We start from the raw sequence: 24,244 nt of genomic DNA on the forward strand, positions 1-24,244 counted from the left end.
TTTTATGATTTTAAATGGTTTCAAGGGGAGAATACAAGTCAAACACAAATGATTTTGTGCAATTATATAAAAAGGATTTTAACACATTTAAAACTGATGCAATTCATACAATCTTACAGTTTCCACATGTTTATAAAAAATTTAGATGTTTTATTACTTTTGTAACATACCCAACATAAGGGACTTTTTCAATCAACAGTCAAATTGCATAGTTTTCAAATCAATACGTTAACCAAGTACATATCATACATGCAAACTATAATAGGTATAGTTTGGGTTTTCAATACACAGTTTTACGAATTCAGAGTCTTTCACAGCAAAACATATAAACTATGACAGATTTAGTTTATGATATACATTATAACAAGAGAACAATATTTAATTATTATTTAAGTATAATTATTACCTTATACAGTATACACACGGGTTTAAACACAGTAGATCAATACATAATTACATGTAAACTAGTTAATACAGGATTGAGAGACAACACTTTAATTGTACCTTTCGGGGTACAGGTTAAATCCTATCATAGTATAACCAGAGTCTCCTGGAGGGAGAGCGGGAGATTTGTGAATAGATCTGTTTGTTGGATTAATGTCTAAGTCCATAACTATATTTGGTATGTACTTGTCCTGACCCGGCATGGTCCATTTGGGTTGCACTTCACCAGCACAATTTATATGGATAGTCTTTTGAGAATAGTATATTTATGATTTATATTAATATATTATAAGTTCTAATATATTAATATGGAATCATATTATTTAATTAGTATTGATCAACAATTAATTTAGAATTAATTAAGTGATCAAAAAGAACTAATTAAATATGGACTCTTATATATATGGAATGGGTCAAGTTCATTTAGGTTGGGCTAAGCTTTCATGGATGGTCCATGGAGCTTTTAACCCATGGATCCTATGTAAATGAAAGGTCATGGGTATTAGGGTTTACATGGATGTAAACCTAATCCTCCATAATATATAAAGGGGTCCTTGGCTCACAAAATTGGCACAAGTGTGTGAAAATAAGAGTGGGCCGATTTTAGTGTGCATACATATTCTCTCAAGTTCTTCCAAGGTGTTTTGGTGATTTGTGATTCCATTTGAGGCTTCCACACTATTGGGGCTAAGCTCTTAAAGCTTGAAGACATCAAGCTACATCAAAAGGTATGTCATCTAACTAGAACTTTGTAGTATAGGTGCTTCATAATATGTTAGTTAGGATGAAACCTTGGAATAGTTAATATTTGCATGTATAATAGAGAAAACATAGATCCAAGGTTTATAGGGTTGCATGTACACCATATGAGTGTTAGAATGCTCAAAACCCAACAGTGGTATCAGAGCCATGGGTTGTTTTTTGTTATATTGATGCAAATGTTTTATTTGCAAGTTGAAAAAAAAGGAAAAAAAAAACATGACGTTTGTCAAATTTTAAGATAATTACTTGTTTTGTGAAAAACGAATTATTTGTAAAATTTGAATCATTTGTTATATGAGTTGAATTAGGTCAAATTTAGTAAAAGATAAAATGATATGATTATTTTATTAGTTTTAAAAGTTTGATCTAAATGTTTTAAGGAGTTACATATTTTGTCATAAAATTTTGGAGCTTAAAAGTTTTTTAAAGTTGTGATCTTAAGGGTTTTTGAAACTTCCATAAGTTATGGATATGAAAGTTTTTTTTTTTTTAAAAAATTTGATTCAAAGTTTTTATGGAGTTACAAAATTTGGTGTTAATGTTTTAAAGAATTCCATAACTTGTTCTTAAGTTATGGAACATGGAAAGTTTCATCATAAAACACCATTAATTCCATAAGTTATGGAATCCAAAGGTTTTCAAGAATTACAAAACTTGCCCTCAAGTTTTGGAATTTGAGAAAAGTTTTTTATGAAAAAAAAAATTGAATTCTAAAACTCTTGGGTTCATAACTTAAACAATTAATTAAATGGTTTTAATTATGAGTTTAATAATTGGAATTATGATGTTTTGTTGAATAGTTCAAATTAACTCTTCTGGACTTTATTAATAGTTAATTAAAGCGTTTAATTAAAAGAGTATTATTAATCCATAAATATATGGATTGAGTTTAATTAAATTAAAAGTCTAGTTTAATTAATAGATTAAAACACCAAGTATTTTAAATGTCTAAAATACACCCTTATACTATTATAATATTAAAAGTTTAATATATTATATGTATAAGAGCAAGTCGTCATACCATTAGTAGGCCTCATTCACGAAGCCGGTCTATAAGGGGGGTATAAGGTTACTGCCTATAAAATGGCAGTTTATTGGGTGTCCACTCTCACTCACCGCTTCCTTGACCAGTGGAGGGTCGTTAGCCGAACAGGTAGGACAAGGACTATAATTCTCCCTTCATTATAAGTATAATGATAAATACTAAGTAACTAAACACTTATAAATTTCCAATCTTAGTTACTTAGGAAAATGTGAATAAGGTGCTAATCCATGAAATTACACTTTGCACTTTGTTTAAGTTGTTAGTGGAGCGTGTGTGGTTAACCGGCACACTAACCTGGACTTAACAAGGTAGGCAAAGGGTAACTTAATGTTTATCATAGTATCGTTGGAGCGTGTGTGGTTAACCGGCACATCGATTGAGGGGTAAATATTAAGGGTACCAAGTATATTTGCATGGTTACTTCACACCTTGTTTTGTGATCCTCGGCATCCCAGTCACAAAACCTGAAGGGCACACTCGAGATTGAAACATGCCATTGAAAAGTTCAATGAATCTCAAAAGAATCTAGGAGTTTCAAAACCAATTAAAACCTAATAATACATTTCATTTATCTTGGTGGAAATTGGTGAATCGTCATTCCCTACCTTCAAATATTTTATAGCTTGGATTACGGCATCCCTCTTCCAAGTTATAAAATAGTTTGTTGGGTCCTAGCCTTAATATATCATATTGGGTGTTATATTAAGTACTTAAATCAACTTTACGTGAATTTCTCCCATTGTTGATGTCTGGTTTAGACAACAATGATCTTCCCAAACCAAGCTTTCCTAATGAATATGACTTCCCGAGTTTGGCTCATGGAAGTCATACTTCTCTTCCTCCACCTCCTCCAATTACTCTCGCTAAACCACAAGTTCAAGGTGACTCAAGCCCTAATGGCAAGCAAGGTCTATGTGTGATCACATCTTAGAGATGAAGTCACATATTGACAAGCCGGGAGAGTTGGGTGTCAAAGTCTTGAGAAAGTTGGATGTTCAATCACTTTCTAAGTCACATAGTGAGTTCCTTTGGGACTACTATGAAACAGACTATGACATGAACCTTAATGATCATATCTATTTGCTTGGTGCTGCTGAATCAGCAATGATTTGGAACGATAGTAAAGCAAATTTGATTAGAAGATCAACTTCCCAAAAACTTTATGGACAGTGACAATGGTGACACTGGAAATCCAGAAAAAGCATTCTCTTCCCAATAGAAAGGGATTGGACATAGTCAACCCGGTTGAACAAATGGTAATGAGAAAGGCTAAGTCTGAGATAGTCCCATTACCAAAGGGTCCATATGTTTATTTTGCCAAAGGAAGGGGCGTTGATTGCAAAGCTGCCAAATTTACCTAAGGATGTTAAAGTCAATAAGTTTGACTCTACATCAGGTAGAAGCCATTATCTAACTTTGTTAAGTTCTATTCTGAGATCCTCATTACATGATGTGACTGGGTCACATGTTGATGTTTTAAGAATCAAATAATAGAGAGAAATCTTAAAGGAAGTATATGCTGATTCTGATCGCGAAGGTGGATTTCGATCGCATCAGAATTTTGAGCAGTTGCTTAAGAAGTTATGATATATTGCTAAGGAATAGATAACAACAATTTTCCATGTGGATTGTAAGGATAAGTTTTTTCCGCAAAGTTTTAAAATAAAATAAAATTGTTTAATTTTATTTATTTGAAGTATCCTTACAATGACATTTGTGGAAAATTGTTGCTTATATGATTCCACTGACAGCAATATTGGAAAATGGATTTGATTCTTTCATTTGTGGTAGTGTCTAAATTTACCAAATCAGGAAAGTTCGTCATCACCCAAGTTTCAATTGGACTGAAACTTGGAATCATGCAAGTTGAATAGTATGATGAATGAGAACTTTCAAGCATTGGAAAATCAAGAATAATTACTTGTTCACATGGATGTGTGAGTCAAGTGAAGGACTAAAGGGATCGAGTACACATTCTTGTGCACTGGTCATGTCCACCACAAAGCTCGTTAAGACTATTTGATTTACTAAAGTTTAGTAAATATGGTTATACTTACAAGTTTAAGTATAATTCTGAAACATTGGAAAAGTCTCAATGTATGGCAGAACGAATGGGAAGAATCAAATTAGGCAGAAAGATAAAAGTTTCTCAAATCTGAAAAGATGGGAGAGTACTTTAGTATCATGTTTGTGATCATCTTAATGATTTAGAAATCATATCACAATTAGTCCTCTAAGGGTGATCTTAGTGCATTCTTATGACTAAGAAGAGGAGTCATGAATTGTTGAAATGGTTAGATCAGGAAGATGAGTCATACTTCGTTCCAAAAAAATTCTTAGAGTCATACTCCAAGATTGTAACTTGAGTGACATATCTTAAAGAAAGGTTTAAAACACTTGTCAAATGTAAGAGTAAAAGTGTCCTACTCTTGTACATTTGAAATTGGTAAGTTGTGATGTTTTGGATAAAACAAAGACCAACTAAGGCCAATTGTGTGAAGTGTTTCTCTTGATAAAGAATCCGAACTATCTCTTGAATATTTGGCAAGATAGTCTTATATGTCAAGAGGATAGTGTGAGTCTTAAAGATCCTAAAAAGAATTTCAAGAACTAATCAAGAATAAAACCTGAGGTTCTTCACTAGCACACGACTTGAGGTTTATAACCTATCGTGTTGACATATTCTGTGCCCATTCCAGTTAAAGTTGGCTTTGCATAGGAGTTCTGAAAGTTCTCAATTGGTTGCATAACAACTTGGAAGCAATGGCAGGCCCCGTACTGCCAGGTGGCAAGAAGTTAAGATTTCATAAGTTCAGTCCATATGAGTTTGGATTTGTCATTATCCTTGTCTTGTGACTATGATTTTGACGATTCACCTGGATAAGAACACATACACTATAAAATCTAAGGGTCATAAGGTTTCTCTCCGATTCATGAAAATGATGATGAGGAAACACTTCCACCAAGTAGATTTGAAGCAGATGGCAAAAGGTCTAAACAATTGAGACTATGATTACGACATCCCTCTTCATAGTTCTGAAATTGTTTAGACACACATGCATGATATTTAAGGAAAGGTGTATGATTTTGATAAAGTTTTATCAAAGCATCGCGTATCAGAAATCTGAACTTTGGTAAGAAAGTCAGTAAAGTATTGATTTCTAGAAGTCCAGCTGATTTCTGAGTACATGTCAAAGCTATTGGGAGCATAAGTGTTATGCTAATAATCATCATGTTAGTGGGAGCATGATACTTATTGTTAGTGTTGCAAGTTAGCAATGTTAATTATAGAAAACAAAAGTTTCAATTCGTGAGGCTGCAGGGATTGAAAAAGTTGTTTTGCTATAATTAAGGGAGAGGATATACTTCATTTCAGTTCTAAAGGCTTAGATTGAGACCTTAATCATCTTTAGTCAAGAATATATATATGAATTTCATGTTGGATTGGTTCAACTTAAGGAAATTCTATATATTGCGTTCTCAAAATTCGGTTATGATTACGGCATCCCTCTTCATAGTCAAATTTTGAAAACATGGCAAATAAAAATATTGTAGCAAAAGACTGGTCTAGAATCATGTCTTTATGTGAGACATCATGAATCGTGTACAATTTGCTTTGGGTACAGGATCGATTGCATGTCCTATAATATTTGTTATTTCTAAATTTTTCCAAATGCCCAGAGGCATTAAGAAGGGAAAAGGTCTAGAATTGGATATGACTAAAATGATTAAGCAATTGTCGAGGATAATCTGAGGTTTACCAAAGATTGGTTGCTCAGGGACAGTTGGAAGTATAGTGCTAATTTTGGAAGGACCATATTGACATATTCTGAAAAGAGGCATCTCTTATTCAGAAGTGATAGTCAAGATGAGAATATGGAGTTGTCTCCATAGGTGGAAGTTATCTGTGTAAGATTAGAAAACTTAATGCAAGAAGCATGTCCAAAGCAATGTACTTTGAATATGAGACTTAGTTTCCATGGAGTTGATCTCCATTGGAATACCTTATAATGACTGTTTACAAGTCTTTGTGACTTTGTACATATTCATTACAGGAGGGTCAGTGCATATAAGTTTAAAATCTAAACAGATTTCGATAAATGATAGGAATTTGAAATTCTCACATTTTTCGATAAGGATTTGGGAGTGTGAAATTAGAATCATTGAAATTATGTTCAATTGGTTTATTTCACAAAGTAAGGATCATAGACAAACATAGAGTGCATACTTGGTGTATGGCAAAGCTATTGTTTAAGAAAAACATAGTGTACATGCTTGGAGCATGGGACAACTAGTGTTTTTAATTCAAATATAAAGTTGATAAAACCGAAACAATGAATAATGAGTAATCAGTATGGCGATAAATAAAATTGTTTATTTATATTCATAGGGTTTGATACCATGTTTGATTCATTTATGCTTGTGTTTCACTTTGCATGTTTTGACGTCCAGAATAACTAAGTCGCTCTTCCTGAATGATTAAGTTATTCAAACCATCCACAGTCGGTCATATGTTGGAAGTAGATATGAATCAAGACTGTCATGGGTTGGTTTGTAGAGGTCCAAGTTGGTGGACAAAGTGGTGATACAACACTCATGAGTGCTCATAAGTTCTGAGTATTGGATTCAACCCGCGCTCATTTGAATCACTTCATGGATTTTATCACGAGTGATCATGAGACGATAATATCTTATATTCTTCAAACCTAGAGATATGAGTTGTTACTATGAGTTGGTTATACATTGATTGCATGAAAACGCATTTGGTAACTCGATGTTATAAAACGTGCCTTTGTGTATGATTCAACAAGTAGTAGAATAAGCCATATGAGTCGAAGTTTATCCATTCCTTTTACCTTCGGGATAAAAGCGATATCTGTGGGCCCCTCGATGATTTAGCGATGACACATGTGAGTGCTTGGCCAAGCCAGGACTGATTTCATTTGTTCAATCAGTCAGTCATCATAAATCGAAAATCGGGAAACAACAAATGGACAGAGAGAATGATTATAATCCATGTCTCAGTCCATATGATATCTAGAATGGAGGAATATATGATCCCTTATCTAATGGACAAGTCATTGACAAGGTCAGAGTTCGACAGCGGCTTTAAGAGCTACGATTTCCAGTTAGGTTTTGAAGTCATACTCAATAATAGTTTTAGACTTAAGTGGGAGACTGTTGGATTAATGTCTAAGTCCATAACTATATTTGGTATGTACTTGACCCGACCCGGCATGGTCCATTTGGGTTGCACTTCACCGACACAATTTATATGGATAGTCTTTTGAGAATAGTATATTTATGACTTATATTAATATATTATAAGTTCTAATATATTAATATGGAATCATATTATTTAATTAGTATTGATCAAGAATTAATTTAGAATTAATTAAGTGATCAAAAAGAACTAATTAAATATGGACTCTTATATATATGGAATGGGCCAAGTTCATTTAGGTTGGGCTAAGATATCATGGATGATCCATGGAGCTTTTAACCCATTGATCCTATGTAAATGAAAGGTCATGGGTATTAGGGTTTACATGGATGTAACCCTAATCCTCCATAATATATAAAGGGGTCCTTGGCTCACAAAATTGGCACAAATGTGTGAAAATAAGAGTGGGCCGATTTTAGTGTGCATACATATTCTCTCAAGTTCTTCCAAGGTGTTTTGGTGATTTGTGATTCCATTTGAGGCTTCCACACTATTGGGGCTAAGCTCTTAAAGCTTGAAGACATCAAGCTACATCAAAAGGTATGTCATCTAACTAGAACTTTGTAGTATAGGTGCTTCATAATATGCTAGTTAGGATGAAACCTTGGAATAGTTAATATTTGCATGTATAATAGAGAAAACATAGATCCAAGGTTTATAGGGTTGCATGTACACCATAGGAGTGTTAGAATGCTCAAAACCCAACACTATTCGAGACTGACAATCCCACACCTGAACTGCTAGCTATAGTTAGGCAGGCATGCCTGGGGTGAAAAATGTCATTTATCCGACACTTGAAGAACGTCGAAAAGGTCACTAGGTCATATCAAGCATGGTTATACGACTCACAATAGTATAAACTAACCTTATTGTTTACGGGATTTCATTCTTCTTTTGTTTTATTTCATTAATAAAACTAATTCATAATACAACTGGATGCTTCCAGGGATTTCGACACATAGTTTTATTTTAAGTAATGAAACTATTATACATTACTGGTGATAACCAGGGTTTTCAAACAGAACATCGTATACATTACTGGTGATAGACATGATTTTCATACAAAGGGTTTTCATTCAAAACAATGTTATACAATACAGTTAGTGGTAACCAGACGTACAAACAAATACATTATACTCTACTACAGAACACAGTAATAAACATATATGTTAGAAAATATTGGATTTTCTTGGGAAGCATATAAGCATTTTGCAGATTCAATGACAAGGTTTTCATTACAAAAACGTGTTTATGAATTCACCAGCTTTATGCTGATACTCTTTCAAAACTGCTTGTATTCTCAGGAAATCAGTAGACAGGTACCTCACACAGATTTTTGAGAAGACTGAGCGTATAGAGTCACGTCCTTTACTTTTGTTTATGATTTTGATGTATAAAAATATGAATCAAAAAGACGTCATCCACCCCTGAACGTTTCCGCCGTTCTGGTTTGGGGGTGTGACAGTATAGTAGCCCTAAAATCAATAATTATATAGCAATGTGTTGGTCTCGAGGAGCTAATTGTCACATTTTTAGAGATTGGGGGTTAAAAGTGTAAAATCCGGATTCAGGTTGTAAATAATAATGAAGACAGGGGCTACTTGGTAACAATTAGGACTCAATATGAAAGGAATTATGGAAGCAAGGGATAAAATGTAAATTCTGGATTATATTCTAAAGATTTATGGAATCAGGGGCTGAAGGGGTAAATATTGGATTAAATTTGAAAAGATCCTATGGGGAGGGACTAGACTTCTAACTATGCAAAAGTTTTAAAGTGAACGGGGTTTATAACCCGTCACCTTCTCCATACCAAACCCTAAACCTAGTTATTATGTCTCAGCCGCCACCACCTATTTTCTTTCATCCTCCGATCATCCATGGCCGCAAACGACTGCCGCCCAGCCAACGTCGTCGCCATCAATGAGATTCTTCGACCATCCAGCTCCTTCGTTGCTTTCGTCGCCGGCAAGGATCACGAGTAGTCGCCACCATGTTCTGCCAGCAAAGTTGTGAACCACAAGGACCAGTGACCCGCTGCTCCCGTGGACCGGTCAGACCACAACGCCATCCTCCGTCTTCTTCTGCCACTACACGGTCGCCATAGCCTCCATTCCGGGTGGTTGTTGCAGCTGGCGTTCTTCTCTAACTGCCTTGCGCTACCACGAGTGTGGCTGAGATCGGGGTGCACATCGGTGTTGAGCTCACGACGAGCATGTTCGTGTAGACGTGTGTTGCTTGGCTGAGACTCAAGAAAGCTCACCACCACCGTGAGGTGGTGGCTGTCAACGCAAACCACTGCCTACTGCTACTTCTACGTCATCCTGCTGTCGCCAACCGCCACCAAAAGGTTGGATGTGCTCCTGTTCCGGGCAAAGAAAGTGTGTGGGTGTGTTTTCTAGTGTTAGTATGTGTTGTGGGTGTGTTTTCCATTGTTAGTGTATGTTGTGGGTGTGTTTTGTCTAGCCGGAAAAACCAAGAAAGCCATCGCCACCACCGTGAGGTGGTGGCTACCACCTTGTACCACCGCCACCCACCACAAGGGTGGTTGTGTGTGTGTGTGTTTATCATAGTGTGTGTGTTTATTTTAGGGTATTGCATTGTAAAATTTTAATTGGTGATGAAATAATGAAAAGAAAACCCATAACCACCACCGTGAGGTGGTGGCTGCCGCCTCCTACCGCCACCAACCGCCATGTTGGGTGGCGGTGTGTTTGTTGTGTTTTGATTCGTTGGGATGCTTAGATAAATGGACTAAAACCCTAATGGGCCTAATGAAACCCTAATGGATCTAAGGACTTAGCTTTTGGGCCTATTGGGTTGGGGTTGGGTTGGAAACCCTAATTTTGGAATCATGGGCTTGGACTTATCGGGACCCGCATTTTGGGCCATTGGAATTGGACTATGTATTAAGCCCGATTTCACCATATGATTTGCCTAGTAGAGTGATGGACTTAATGGATTAAGTCCTTAATGGGTTAAGTGAGAAACACTTAACCCTAATCGTCATTTTATGTGAAAACCCTAATTTCACTTGGGCCTTGACTTGGGCCTTTCTATTGGGCTTTGGTGATTGGGATATTGATGGGCCATCCAAGAATAATCATATTGACTAGAATATTTAGATGGGCTTTAGGGTAAGGCCCATATGTGAGGTTCGGGCTCAATTTGGAAACTTGGGCCATGGATGGGCCATGATTAGGCCTTTATGATTATGATATATTGGGCCATTAGAAATGCCAAATGTTTGGACTGGACTAAGTAGTTAGGCCTTAGAATAAGACCATGTTAAGGTTTGGGCCCAATTTGGAAAATTGGGCCATATGTTGGGCTTTGACTCATAGTTGACTTTTGAGCCTTTGGATTGGGCCTTGGGCTTAAGTAAAGCTAAGTTAGGGGTAAAGTAGTATTTACCCCAAGTATGTACTTATGGTTATGTGTTGGAACCCAATTATTAATTGGGTGTTATTTTCATATTGACAGATCGGGAATCTGTCATCCAGTAGCTAGAGTATTCATCTGCGAGACTTTAGCAGTGTCAGGTGAGTTACCTTCCAGTAGAAGTGGGTCTAAGGCACCAATGCCGACCCAGTAGTAGAGTTGTTTAATAGATGATTTTCTTTGTGATAATCATCTAGGTTTGCTACTACCCGATATGTTTATGTGCTAGCAGGATATGAAGTTATGTGATAGTAGGTAGTAGGGGGAATAGTCCCCGAGTACGGTCGTAAGGACCAAAGGGTAGGTCGGGCACCCCAGATATTCCTGTGACAACCTGAAATTTCAATCTTGTACAAACCATTCAATCCAATCAAAGTTAGACTTGTTCCTGCTAACTTCTAGCACTATTTTGAGTCTATTTGAGCATTTCGAGCCTAGTATATCCAAGGAATAAGTGAATGGAAGTGCTAACTGAAGTTACCCATCAAACATGCCATAAACCCTCAAAAGAGGCGTTTACGGCCAAGGGTCATGGGTTTACGGCCGTAAACACATGGTGGCCGTAAACTCCATGGTATATATATGGCCCTTAGTCATTTTTCAGCCACTTTTCACTTTTCCAAGCCTAGAACTCGAATTCTCTCCCAAGGATCTTGAGACTTTTGCTCCCAATCATCAAAAATATCTTCAAGTGTTCTTCATTTCACCAAGAACACACACTAGTGTTTTTGGACCCTAACCTCCCTTTCAAGCTTCTACTACGATCCGTGTGTGCTCAAGTTCTCACTTGACACTTAGCATCCTACCCAGCACTTCCATCCAAACTACTCACTGCAGGTGAGTTCATACCCCTTAATCAACCTTTGAAATGATTTTAAATGCTTTTATGGGGGGGGGGGGGAATACAAGTTGAAACTTTCTAGTTATTATATTAATGATATGTGATTAATAACTAGAACAAACAGAAAGATTTTCTATTACTTTCAAATTGTTGTCAAACTTATGGATTTCAAACACTTCAAAACATTTTAAAACTCTTTTATATGCTAAATCCTTTATAAAACACTTTTTAACTTATAGTATTGTCAAACTCATGTCTATACAGATATATTTATATAAGTAAGATTTGAACGGCATAGGACTGAGAGCTCACTTTATTTCCTGTTCCTTGTTTGGTTGTGGACTTAGAGTATCCTGTTATTTGTCCGAATGTCGTTGAAACCTTAGTTATATATCATATACATGTGTTTAGATATAATAGCTTTTACTTCAGATCAGTACCTTTGGGTAGCAAAGGCATGCAAACAACATTACTAGTAAACTATAATAGGTATAGTTTAAGAGATTACTACTCACTATTACTAGTACAACGAAGCATACAAGAGTCAGTACATTTACAAGTCATCACAAACATACTATACACTAAATAAGAGAGCATACTATACACTAGTACATAGAGAACATTACTACACTATGATATACTATACAAACATACTAATACAATAACTAGAATGTGGCATACTATTTTCGGATACAACAAGATCGTGTTGTATCATTTTTGTAACCAGAGTCTCCTGGAGGGAGAGCGGGCATTGTGTGTATAGATCTATACGGGACAGACACTCCCACACCCCGACTGCTAGCTACAGTCCCAGCCGATAAGGCCAAGGGGTGACAAAATGTCACCTCACTACATATGACACCGGAGGGTCATCATTTATTCATTCGTCGATCAGCATGGTTACATACGAGTTCACATTCAAACCTTTAATTAACCGACTAGGGATTAAAGGCAAAAAGAGTCCCCGAGGTGTATTGTACATTTAATACTACCTGGAGTCAATATTTTATTACTTTATAGCCAACAGTGTTACTGCTGAGGTAAAACATTATTTTCCCTATTACATTTAATTTGTGATCTTCTCACATATTCATAAATGTTTAAACTATATTTCGTTAATGATAGACATACTTGGGAAAATACACACTTTCACACGGAACAAACATACAGAACATTGGTGCCTTGGTAGAAGGCTACTTTTAGTAGAAAATATAGGATTTTCTAGGAGATACTATTACTCACTACAAACATTTACACTGAGAACTTACAAACATTTTCTTCAAACTTACAAGAGTTTTCATACAAACAATGACACTAAATACTTATGAACTCACCAGCATTTTATGCTGATACTCTCTTTCAAAATAACTTGTATTCTCAGGGAACCAGTAAGACAGGTACACCCATGCAACTTTTGAAGGAAGGGGTGGATCCAAGACTCGTCTTATTTTGATTGTACATTTTTGGTGTCATTTGAACTTACAATAGAATACACATGTATTGAACTATTATATTAATGCAATGGATGTTGTTGCTTGTTTACTATTATGCATTGTTATGATACTGTACGTGACGTCCTCTGCCCCAGAACGTTTCCGCCGTTCCGGTTTTGGGGTGTGACAATTCCTGTCAGTATGTTTATGTTATGTTATTATTTGGTAGTGGTAGGGTGAAATAGTCCCCATAGCTGGTTGAGATAAACCGGAGGGCAGGTCAGGTACCCCAGAATTGTCTAGCAGGGTAGGTCAAGCACCCCATAATTGCTTTACATGGGTAGGTCGGGCACCCCAGAATTGCCTGCCAGTGTAGGTCGGGCACCCTAGAATTGCCTGGCAGTACTTTTGTTATATGGTATGTGGTATGATGGGGGAACTCACTAAGCTTCGTGCTTATGGTTTTCAGTTCTTGTTTCAGGTACTTCATTTTCAAAGGAAAGGATCCGACTTCGTTTTCAGTTCTTGCCTCTACACATGAGATCTTTGGGATTACACTCTGATATTATTTTATGATACTATGTTTTGATTACTGACCCTTTGGTTTTGACATGAGATATTATTATGGATGTTTTTATGCTGCTGGTTTATGAATTGTTAAACTAAAAACGAAATTTTTGGTCTTGAATTTTGGGATGTTACAAAACTATTCATAAGAAACATTGTCTCAAAGTTGTGAAGTGCAAAATCTCGAGAATTGTTTCACCATGATGGACATGGGGAACCGACGTTGATACTTGGTATTTGGATCTAAAAGTATAGATTAAAATGTTTAATAGGATTCATTCAAAGCATAATGTGTTGAAAGGTTTTAGCATGGAACTTCCAAAAGGATTGTTTATATGCTTCATAGAAAGGAGTTGGAGTCAATCTCAAAATTCCTTTGTACTACTCATGAGTATGATAGGATGAATCGAGTCTCATATGATTTGGATATAGGATCGATCATCAATGCTATCACTTGTGCTTATTCTGAGGTCTCAGATGTTTTAAGCATCGTGAGATTATGTCCGAAATTGGCATGACAACTGTCAAGAACATTCTAAGGTATTGAAAGATACTAAGGTAGGGTTTCTTGTAGACAGTAGAGAACAGGATTGAGAAAAGTTATAGTGACATGAATTTTAGAGATGACTTTAAGTTATAGTCTAAATTAGACCTTCACAAAACGACCGGTCTTGGACCAAACCCGAAAAAAGAATGAGACCGGACCGGTCTGAAACGAGACCGGACAAAAAAAAGACCGGTCCTAAAAAAGATCGTACCGAAAAAAGACCGGATCGAGACCGTCGAAGACCGGTCCGAGAAAAACCGGATTGTTATGAGATCGGTACTAAAAAAGACCGGATTGTTCTGTGACCGAAACAAGACCGGTCTGAGACCAACATGAGAACAGTCCGCAACCAACCCGAGACCAGTCTGAGATCGATCTAAAAAAAACCGCAAGCAAAAGTTTATAAACATATCATTTTTGTGTTAATTACACAATTTTTAGTCACACTATCTAACTTCATTTCTTCTTTCTTTTATTAAACTTTAGTGTATCATTTTTAATAAAGTTTAATCTATAATTTGGGTGTTAATCACATAATTGTTAAGGAAAAAACTCGAAACTGAAACTACAAAAACCAACAGATACTGAAACTAGGTCGAAAAAACTCGAAAACCGACCCAAAACCCCAAAAACTAAACCGTAAAAGGCGCACGAAAAAGACCGTTAGACCGGAACGAAAAAGACCGAGATCGGTCCCAAAAAATATCAGAAGCCCTCGAATTTTGATGGAGTTCAGGACCCGATCATTGCCAAGAGGTGGCTATCTGATGTTGAGGGATGCTTTTTCACCTGTTCTTGCCCAACTAACCAAAAGGTCAGGTGCGTTCTGAACCTTCTGAGGTCTAGAGTGAAGGATTGGTGGAGGCGTGTTACAGGATCATATTCTGCTGAGATAAGAGGTGCTATGCCTTGGGAGAAGTTTGTGGAGATATTTCGTGCTAGATATGTGCCGCGGGTGGAGAGCGAGAGATTGGCCCATAAGTTTTTAGATCTGAGGCAGGGACAGAGTCAGTGACGGAGATCACCAGGATGTTCACGGAGAGGGCCATGTGTTTGTCCTGAGTTTGCTTCTGATCAGACTCAGATGGCTCGTTACTTGGGCATGCTCTAGACAGATATCAGGCAGTTTGTTTCCATCTAACGTTATGATACCTTATTGTAGTTGCAAGAGATTGAGATAGAGCTCCAGTTGAGGGAGCAGAGACTAGCCCCGACGCAGTCACAACCAGAACTGAAGAGGTTCAAGGCTGCTGATTCTAGATCGGGAGGGAAGAGGGGCCGCACTTGTGGAAAGTGTGGTAAGGTTCACGAGGGAGGTTGTCACCCAGACGGCCCCAACTCTGAGTTCTAGGATTTGCTATAATTGTGATTAGGTTGGCCATATGAAGGTCAACTATCTATTGCTCGCCGCCAAGTCGGCGCAGGCCCCGACACCAAGTACTTTGAGGATCACTGATGGGTGCCAGGGGAGGGCGGAGCCCCCGAGGGCTCGAGGTTGCGCTTTTCAGCTCATTGCTAAGGAGACCAGAGCAACTCCAGATGTTGTGACTCGTATGTATCTATTCATTGTTCTATTGATTACGTTTTGTGTTATGCTTATATATGTGCCTCTGTTAGGTACATTCCGAGTGAACTCTTTCTCTGCTCTTGTGTTGTTTGACTCGGGTGCGAGTCGGTCCTTTGTATCTTGTCCATTCAGTAGAGAGTTTGTTATGCCAACTGGGGAGTTAGAGTGTCTGTTTCGGGTTTCGATCACCAATGAACACAGAGTTTCTGCTCCATCAGTGTATCAGGGTTGTGTATTGGAGATCTTCAAGGTGTCTTATCCGATCGATCTGATCCCTATTCCCATGGGGGAAGTTTGCATGATTGTGGGTATGGATTGGCTTAGCCGGTTTGGTGCCATGATTGATTATGAAGGCCAACGCGTAGTAGTTCGAACCCCAAGTGGAGGAGAACTGCTTATCAATTGATACGTGTATGGGCTGTTTTGTATTGAGATGGAATAATCTTTGAGACAAAAACAATAAAAGGATAGATTTGATAAACAAACTAGACCTATAGCTTGTAAATATGAAGACAAACTAAGACCTATTAGCTTGAATTCGATCAACTCAAGGATCACGTCCAAAAGATGATAATTTGTGAACTATGACAATAATTCAAAGTGAACAAAAGGGTTCTTTGATTAAAATTCGTCTATTACATTTCCATGGATAAACATGGCTTTATATGAAGCCTTTATTACAAAGTTGGTGGTTACAAGCCAACCAACTAACTACTCATTAAAGCTAGTAAATGAAAATTAAGGAAACTCTTGAAATAACACAAAAAAAACGTCCAAGACACTTGAGGATGAAGAAAAAACGTCTATGCTTCATTAAAGAGCCATAAGAAGCATTAACGAGCCATCATAAGCATTAAAGTGTAACCCTAATCCACCAAAGAGTGATAAAAACGGCTAGGAGGCTTTATGAAGTAAAAAGTAACGTTTTTAGCACTTATGAAGCCTTTAAAAGTGTTTCCCTAGCCTTCATGCAACCCTAATTCAATTTGTGGGTTACCATGCACAACCCAACCATTAAGCCCAAACCACCTTCTATCCCACTAGTAATAACTAATCCATCACCTTTTGGGCTTTCATGATCCATGCATGGATCATCCCCTCCCCCTTTGAAAGGAATTGACCTCAATTCATCAAGGCCATCATCATCAAGATAAGGTGAAAGATCTCCCACATTAAAGGTAGCATGCATTCCATGGTCTCCTCCCAAATCCACCTTGTAACCATTATCGTTTTCAGAATTTGTCACTTCCACACATGTATCATTCCCTCCTTCTTCGAAAGGAATTGCCCTCAATTCGGTAAGAACCAAATTGTGTTGTTCTCCCATGCAAACCTTCCATGACAACAGGTGTTGAAAACAATTTTTTATTGCAGAATGTGACATTTTATTTACTCCAAGCTGGTCTCTTCTCCACATACACATGTTCTTCAAACAACTCAAACAACTCATATAATTTAATCCTAACCGTATCTTCCATTTGTGGATGAAAAACCACTTCCGTACATTCCCATGAACTCGACCCTGCAAATTAACCTTGCAATAATTTAAATGGTTAACTGTAGTCATTTTAAAGAATGAATCATGGTTTGTATTTGTAAGTTGATGAGCAGCACGCCCCAATATCATGGCTTCCCAATTAAAGGCACACCAAAATAATATGAGTCCAAACATCATGAGCTCCCTCCCACGTAAATAATTGGGACTTGGGTCTTCATATGGACTAATTCCTTCTTCTTTTCACTTAGAAAGATGGTTTGTAAAAAGATGGATACCATCCTTCTTCTTTCTTTCCCCACAAACGTCACGCCATCGATCTTGGTGTTTTTGAACAATGAATGAAGAATTAATAAAAATATGTTTTGTTTGTGGACAACACAGAAAATTGGCATAAGAATTGCCACGCAATGCCTCTTTTGGTGACTGATTGCTACCACTACCATGAACACATACTTTTTTGGAAATCATCATATTGTCTTTTGCAGGGTACAAAATTCTGCCATCATCCAAAAATAAATGGTCTTGCTGTTTTTGAGCCACGAATGAAAAGTCTCCATCTCTAATTGCACAAAACTTTTTATCAAAAGTAATACGCAAGTCTTTTTTCTCCTTTTGATCAATGACCAAAGACAAAATAAAAACATCATTAGTAAGATCATAATTAGTAAAATCCAACTTCTCACCATACTTCCTCCTCTCACCAAGGCCTTCAAAATGCAAAATATAAGCATTCCATGGCCTCCAAAGTTTAAAAATCTCCCACACTTTGAAACGAAAATGAAGATGAAAAACGAATAAACCTTCTTGATCAATGAAGCTTCCAATTTGGATTTCTTTAAGATCTTTAGAAAAGGAATTATGTTCATAAAAGATACGAGAAGCTGAATTTTTGTGGCACTTATATTCATTGGTCCTCGAGGTTGTGGGCTCTTGGAATGATTTTTGATGCTCAACAAAAATCACCATTTCTTCAAGAATGTTGTGCATATCAACAAAATTGATTTCTTCCACAAATTCTTCAACAATTTCATCTCCGATCACGAAATTAGCTTCTTCTTCAATTTCATCAACAAGTTTCTCTTCAACCAAGAAATTTATTCTTTCACAAAACCCCCCTTCCCCATCGATGTCGTAGATGGGACCATAATCTTCTTCCTCATCATCTTCTTCAATTTTCTCTTCCTCTATTTCTTCTTCATCATATAACTTGCGCAACATTTTTGGACAAAAACTTTCGAATAGGAACTGAAATCAAACAAACTTAGAAGATTTTTTTTTGGAACAAGAACTCAACAACACCCAATCAGAACTGGGCTCTGATACCACTTATGATACGTGTATGGGCTGTTTTGTATTGAGATAGAATAATCTTTGAGACAAAAACAATAAAAGGATAGATTTGATAAACAAACTAGACCTATAGCTTGTAAATCTGAAGACAAACTAAGACCTATTAGCTTGAATTCGATCAACTCAAGGATCACGTCCAAAAGATGATAATTTGTGAACTATGACAATAATTCAAAGTGAACAAAAGGGTTCTTTGATTAAAATTCGTCTATTACATTTCCATGGATAAACATGGCTTTATATGAAGCCTTTATTACAAAGTTGGTGGTTACAAGCCAACCAACTAACTACTCATTAAAGCTAGTAAATGAAAATTAAGGAAACTCTTGAAAAAAAACGTCCAAGACACTTGAGGATGAAGAAAAAACGTCTATGCTTCATTAAAGAGCCATAAGAAGCATTAACGAGCCATCAGAAGCATTAAAGTGTAACCCTAATCCACCAAAGAGTGATAAAAACGGCTAGGAGGCTTTATGAAGTAAAAAGTAACGTTTTTAGCACTTATGAAGCCTTTAAAAGTGTTTCCCTAGCCTTCATGCAACCCTAATTCAATTTGTGGGTTACCATGCACAACCCAACCATTAAGCCCAAACCACCTTCTATCCCACTAGTAATAACTAATCCATCACCTTTTGGGCTTTCATGATCCATGCATGGATCTTTCACATTATCTCTGATACCACATATGATGCGAATATGGGAGGTTTTGTTTTCGAGTGTTTGTGATTGCAGCAGGATAATAACAAATAGAGAAGAAACAATGCAAATGGGACTGTTATTGGTTATATTTGGAACAATTTTGGCAAGGTGGTAAACACGAACATGTAACAAAGGATAGGTTGATTAACAGATTAGACCTATAATCTGCCAATCATGATAACAAGCCAAGACCTATTGACTTGAAATCAAAAATCACGAATGAGATCACGTCCCAAACGATGACACAAATCTGAATTATAAGCAATAATTCAAGAAAGGGATGAACAGAGTTCTGAATTTTCTTCAAAATATAGCTGATTTGCAAGTACAACTATGAACTCTATTTATAGTGCTAAAAACATAACTCTCGGAAATATCAAAAGTCTAAAACAATTAAAGAACTATTAAAGTACCATAATTAAACTAGTTAAAGACCCATTATTAAAATATTAAATATCCATTATAGTAGCAATTAATAAGCCAATTATGAAGACTCTTCAACTCTTTTAAGCTACTTATGATCATTTCCATGAATCCCTTCTTGTCACTCAATCATGGAACTTTAGAAAACAAAAGGGTCAAGTCATCCTCATTAGAGCATGCATCATTCTCCCCCACTTAAAAAAAGACTTGTCCACGAGTCTTCGTTTTTATCCTCGAATCTTCATCTTTAATTCCTCTTACCCACGGTTTCCAAAGGGCAAACAATTTCCAAAGTTTAAAACGAACATAAACGTACCAAACCGGAAAATCGTCTTGATCAAAGATGTTTCTGATAGACTCGTTAGTTTCTTCGATTCTGATTTCTTGAGTAGCCATCGAAAGAAGATGATGGTTGTAAAGAATATAAAAACCTAAGAACTCTTCGTAGACATTATCATGACCGGTTTCCGCAATTAAGAATTTTGGAAAAGAAATATTATTTTCAACACAAACTTCTTCTTCAACGAACGCACCTTCATCTTCAGTGTCATAGACAGGTTCTATATCGTAAACGGAATCGGTGTCACCAAAATGACCATTGTTGTCTTTATCCACCACGTCCCAAAAGAGTGGTGAAGATTCAGAAAAACTCGAGAGGTATGCGTCTAATCCTATGAATTTGGGTTTCTCGCTCATTAGAGACATTTTCAACCAGGAATTCGGCTCTGATACCACATATGATGCGAATATGGGAGGTTTTTTTTTCGAGATGGAATAATCTTTGAGACAAAAACAATAAAAGGATAGATTTGATAAACAAACTAGACCTATAGCTTGTAAATCTGAAGACAAACTAAGACCTATTAGCTTGAATTCGATCAACTCAAGGATCACGTCCAAAAGATGATAATTTGTGAACTATGACAATAATTCAAAGTGAACAAAAGGGTTCTTTGATTAAAATTCGTCTATTACATTTCCATGGATAAACATGGCTTTATGTGAAGCCTTTATTACAAAGTTGGTGGTTACAAGCCAACCAACTAACTACTCATTAAAGCTAGTAAATGAAAATTAAGGAAACTCTTGAAATAACACAAAAAAACGTCCAAGACACTTGAGGATGAAGAAAAAACGTTTATGCTTCATTAAAGAGCCATCAGAAGCATTAACGAGCCATCAGAAGCATTAAAGTGTAACCCTAATCCACCAAAGAGTGATAAAAACGGCTAGGAGGCTTTATGAAGTAAAAAGTAACGTTTTTAGCACTTATGAAGCCTTTAAAAGTGTTTCCCTAGCCTTCATGCAACCCTAATTCAATTTGTGGGTTACCATGCACAACCCAACCATTAAGCCCAAACCACCTTCTATCCCACTAGTAATCACTAATCCATCACCTTTTGGGCTTTCATGATCCATGAATGGATCATCCCCTCCCCCTTTGAAAGGAATTGACCTCAATTCATCAAGGCCATCATCATCAAGATAAGGTGAAAGATCTCCCACATTAAAGGTAGCATGCATTCCATGGTCTCCTCCCAAATCCACCTTGTAACCATTATCATTTTCAGAATTTGTCACTTCCACACATGTATCATCAATGGAGAAGGCACCAGGATGGGTTCAAAGTTTCCTTCAGCATCCGAGGCTCGACAGTATATATTCAACATGGGTGTGGGGGCTACTTGGCTTATGTGGTGGATACGCATATGGTGAATCAACTTTTAGTTTCAGAGATCCCGGTTGTCAAGGAGTTTGCAGATGTGTTTCCGGAGGAGTTACACGGTATGCCTCCCGAGAGGCAGATCGAGTTCAGGATTGACCTTGTTCCAGCTGCGGCCCTGATTGCCAAGGCACCGTACCGCTTAGCACCGCCTGAGATACAGGAGTTGTCATCTCAGCTGCAGGAGCTGCTAGGCAAGCAATTTATCCGGCCGAGCAGTTCTCCGTGCAGAGTGCCGATACTATTCGTCAAGAAGAATGATGGTTCACATCGGATGTGCATTGATTACCGGGAGTTGAACAAGTTAATGGTGAAGAACCGTTATTCCCTTATGCGGATTGATGACCTCTTCGATTAGTTGGAGGGTGCATCTTGGTTCTCCAAGATAGATTTGAGGTCTGGGTATCATCATGTTAGAGTGAGAGAAGAGGACTTGGAGAAAAGAGCGTTACAGACTCGTTATGGGTATGCAGGCCGATGCTCGATCGTTCCGTTATTGTATTTATTGATGATATCTTGGTGTATTCCAAGATCAGAGAGCAGCATGAGGAGCATCTTCGCGAGCTTCGGGAGGTTTAGAGGTGAGAGTGACTTTACGCTAAGTTCTCGAAGTTTGATTTTTGTTTATGAGAGGTTCAGTTCCTCAGGCACCTCGTTAACGAGGATGGGATTTTGGTGTATCTGGCCAAGTTCGAGGTCGTGATGCAGTGAGAGGTTTTGAAATCTCCCTCAGATATCAGGAGTTTCTTGGGTTTGGCAGGGTACTATCGGAGATTTATTCAGGATTTCTCCAAGATTGCATTACCCCTCACTCGTCTGATGATGAATGGGGTGGATTTTTGATGGGGCTCTGAGCAGCAGTCGACATTTGAGGCTCTTCGGCAGAGATTATGCGAGGCCCCGGTATTGACCCTCCCGGAGATTGAGGATTTTGTGGTATTCTACGATGCTTCCATCACTGGCTTGGGGGTAGTTCTCATGTAGAGGGGGCGTGTGATTGCTTACGTTTCGTGGAAACTGAAGCTGCACGAGACACAGTATCCCACTCACGATATGAAGAGAGAGACAGGCTGGTATGTTGAGAGATGCATGACCTTTAGGATGGTCAAGGATGAGCAGCAAATGTCGCATGGAAATCTGCAGCCATTGGAGGTTCCCATTTGGAAATGGGACCAGATTTCGATGGATTTTATCACCAAGTTGCCGAAGATGGCAAAGGGTTTTGATGCTATCTGGGTCATCATGGATCGATTGACCCCGGATAACGCTCCTGCATCCCAACCTCCGGCTCCCAAGTCCACTCGGAGCCCCTTCGGTGCTACCATTGTACCTTTACCAAAGGTATCTCCTTGTTACGCAAAACTTTCACCTTCCTTTCCATGATAGCCATTGACCTTTCAACATAGTCCAGGGCTCTCATCGACCTAAATATCATCCAAGGAAGCCAATGCATCCTCATCCATTATGCAATTTCGCATCTACGAAACATGGAAAGTGTTGTGAATCTGGTTGAGCTCCTCTGGTAGCTCCAATCTGTAGGCAACCTTGCCAACCCTGACAATCACCCAGAAAAGCCCAATATACCAGAGACCTAATTTCCCCCTCTTCCTGAAGCGTATCACACCTTTCCAAGGTGAGACCTTCAGTAATACCATGTCGCCAACCTGAAACTCCAACTCGGATTGGCGCCGGTCGGCATAGCTCTTCTGCCGACTCTGAGTGGTCTGCAACCTCTAGCTAATCTGCGTAATCAGCTCTGTGATCTGAAGGACTACGTCGTTCCGCCCCATAACCCTGTTATCAACCTCGCCCCAAAAAATCAGGGTACGACATCTCTTCCCGTACAAGAGCTCGAAAGGCGGAGCACCAATGCTGAAGTGATAATTGTTGTTGTCGGAGAACTCCACAAGGGGTAGGTAGGAGTCCCAGCTCCCACCGAAATCGATGACACAGGCCCGGAACATGTCCTCAAGGGTCTGTATCGTCCGCTCACTCTGGTCGTCGGTTTGCGGATGATAAGCAATGCAAAGTGCAACCTCGTGCCCAGTTGGACTCGGCTGGGTTGAGTCAATTGACTTATTGAGTTTGACCAAGTTTGAGCCATGAGGGCATTTTGGGATTTAAATGGAATTTGGTCATTGGTGGGAATAGGTATCGATTAGTGAGTTGAGATTCAGAGTCGGGCCTCATCGGTTCTGTTTAGTTTACGAGGTGAGTTTTCCTCACTGTACGTACGAGTCGAAGGCACCAAGACCGGCGTTTTGGATTGTTATTCTGGTTTATCAGATGATTGTATACTGTAGTGATATGTTAGATCGGTATCCTGGTAGATAGGATGTTAGCATGCGGTAGTGATCTGTAAATCTGCATGTTTGTCTGATGCCTGGTTATATGTTTATTAGTTATGTGTATGTTGACATGTTATGGTTGGATGGGTTGAGGCGCTCCTCCTTTGTACTGAAGGCCAAGACACCTAGGGTGGACCGGATAGATTGTAGGCCCAGTGAGGCGGTCCAGTCAGGCCGAAAGCTTGGAGGACGGTCCAGATAGGCAGAAGGCTCGGTGCAAGAGTCCACTCTTGCTGAAGGTCCTGTGAGCGGTCTAGATAGGTTGAAGTCCTACGAGGCGGTCTAGTCATGTTGCAGGCTTTGTATGCATGATGTTTGTTATTGTTATATGT

Source organism: Lactuca virosa, chromosome 5 (genome assembly GCF_052849685.1).
Source record: "Lactuca virosa cultivar CGN04683 chromosome 5, Lactuca_virosa_CGN04683_v6, whole genome shotgun sequence".
NCBI classification, from domain to species: domain Eukaryota; kingdom Viridiplantae; phylum Streptophyta; class Magnoliopsida; order Asterales; family Asteraceae; genus Lactuca; species Lactuca virosa.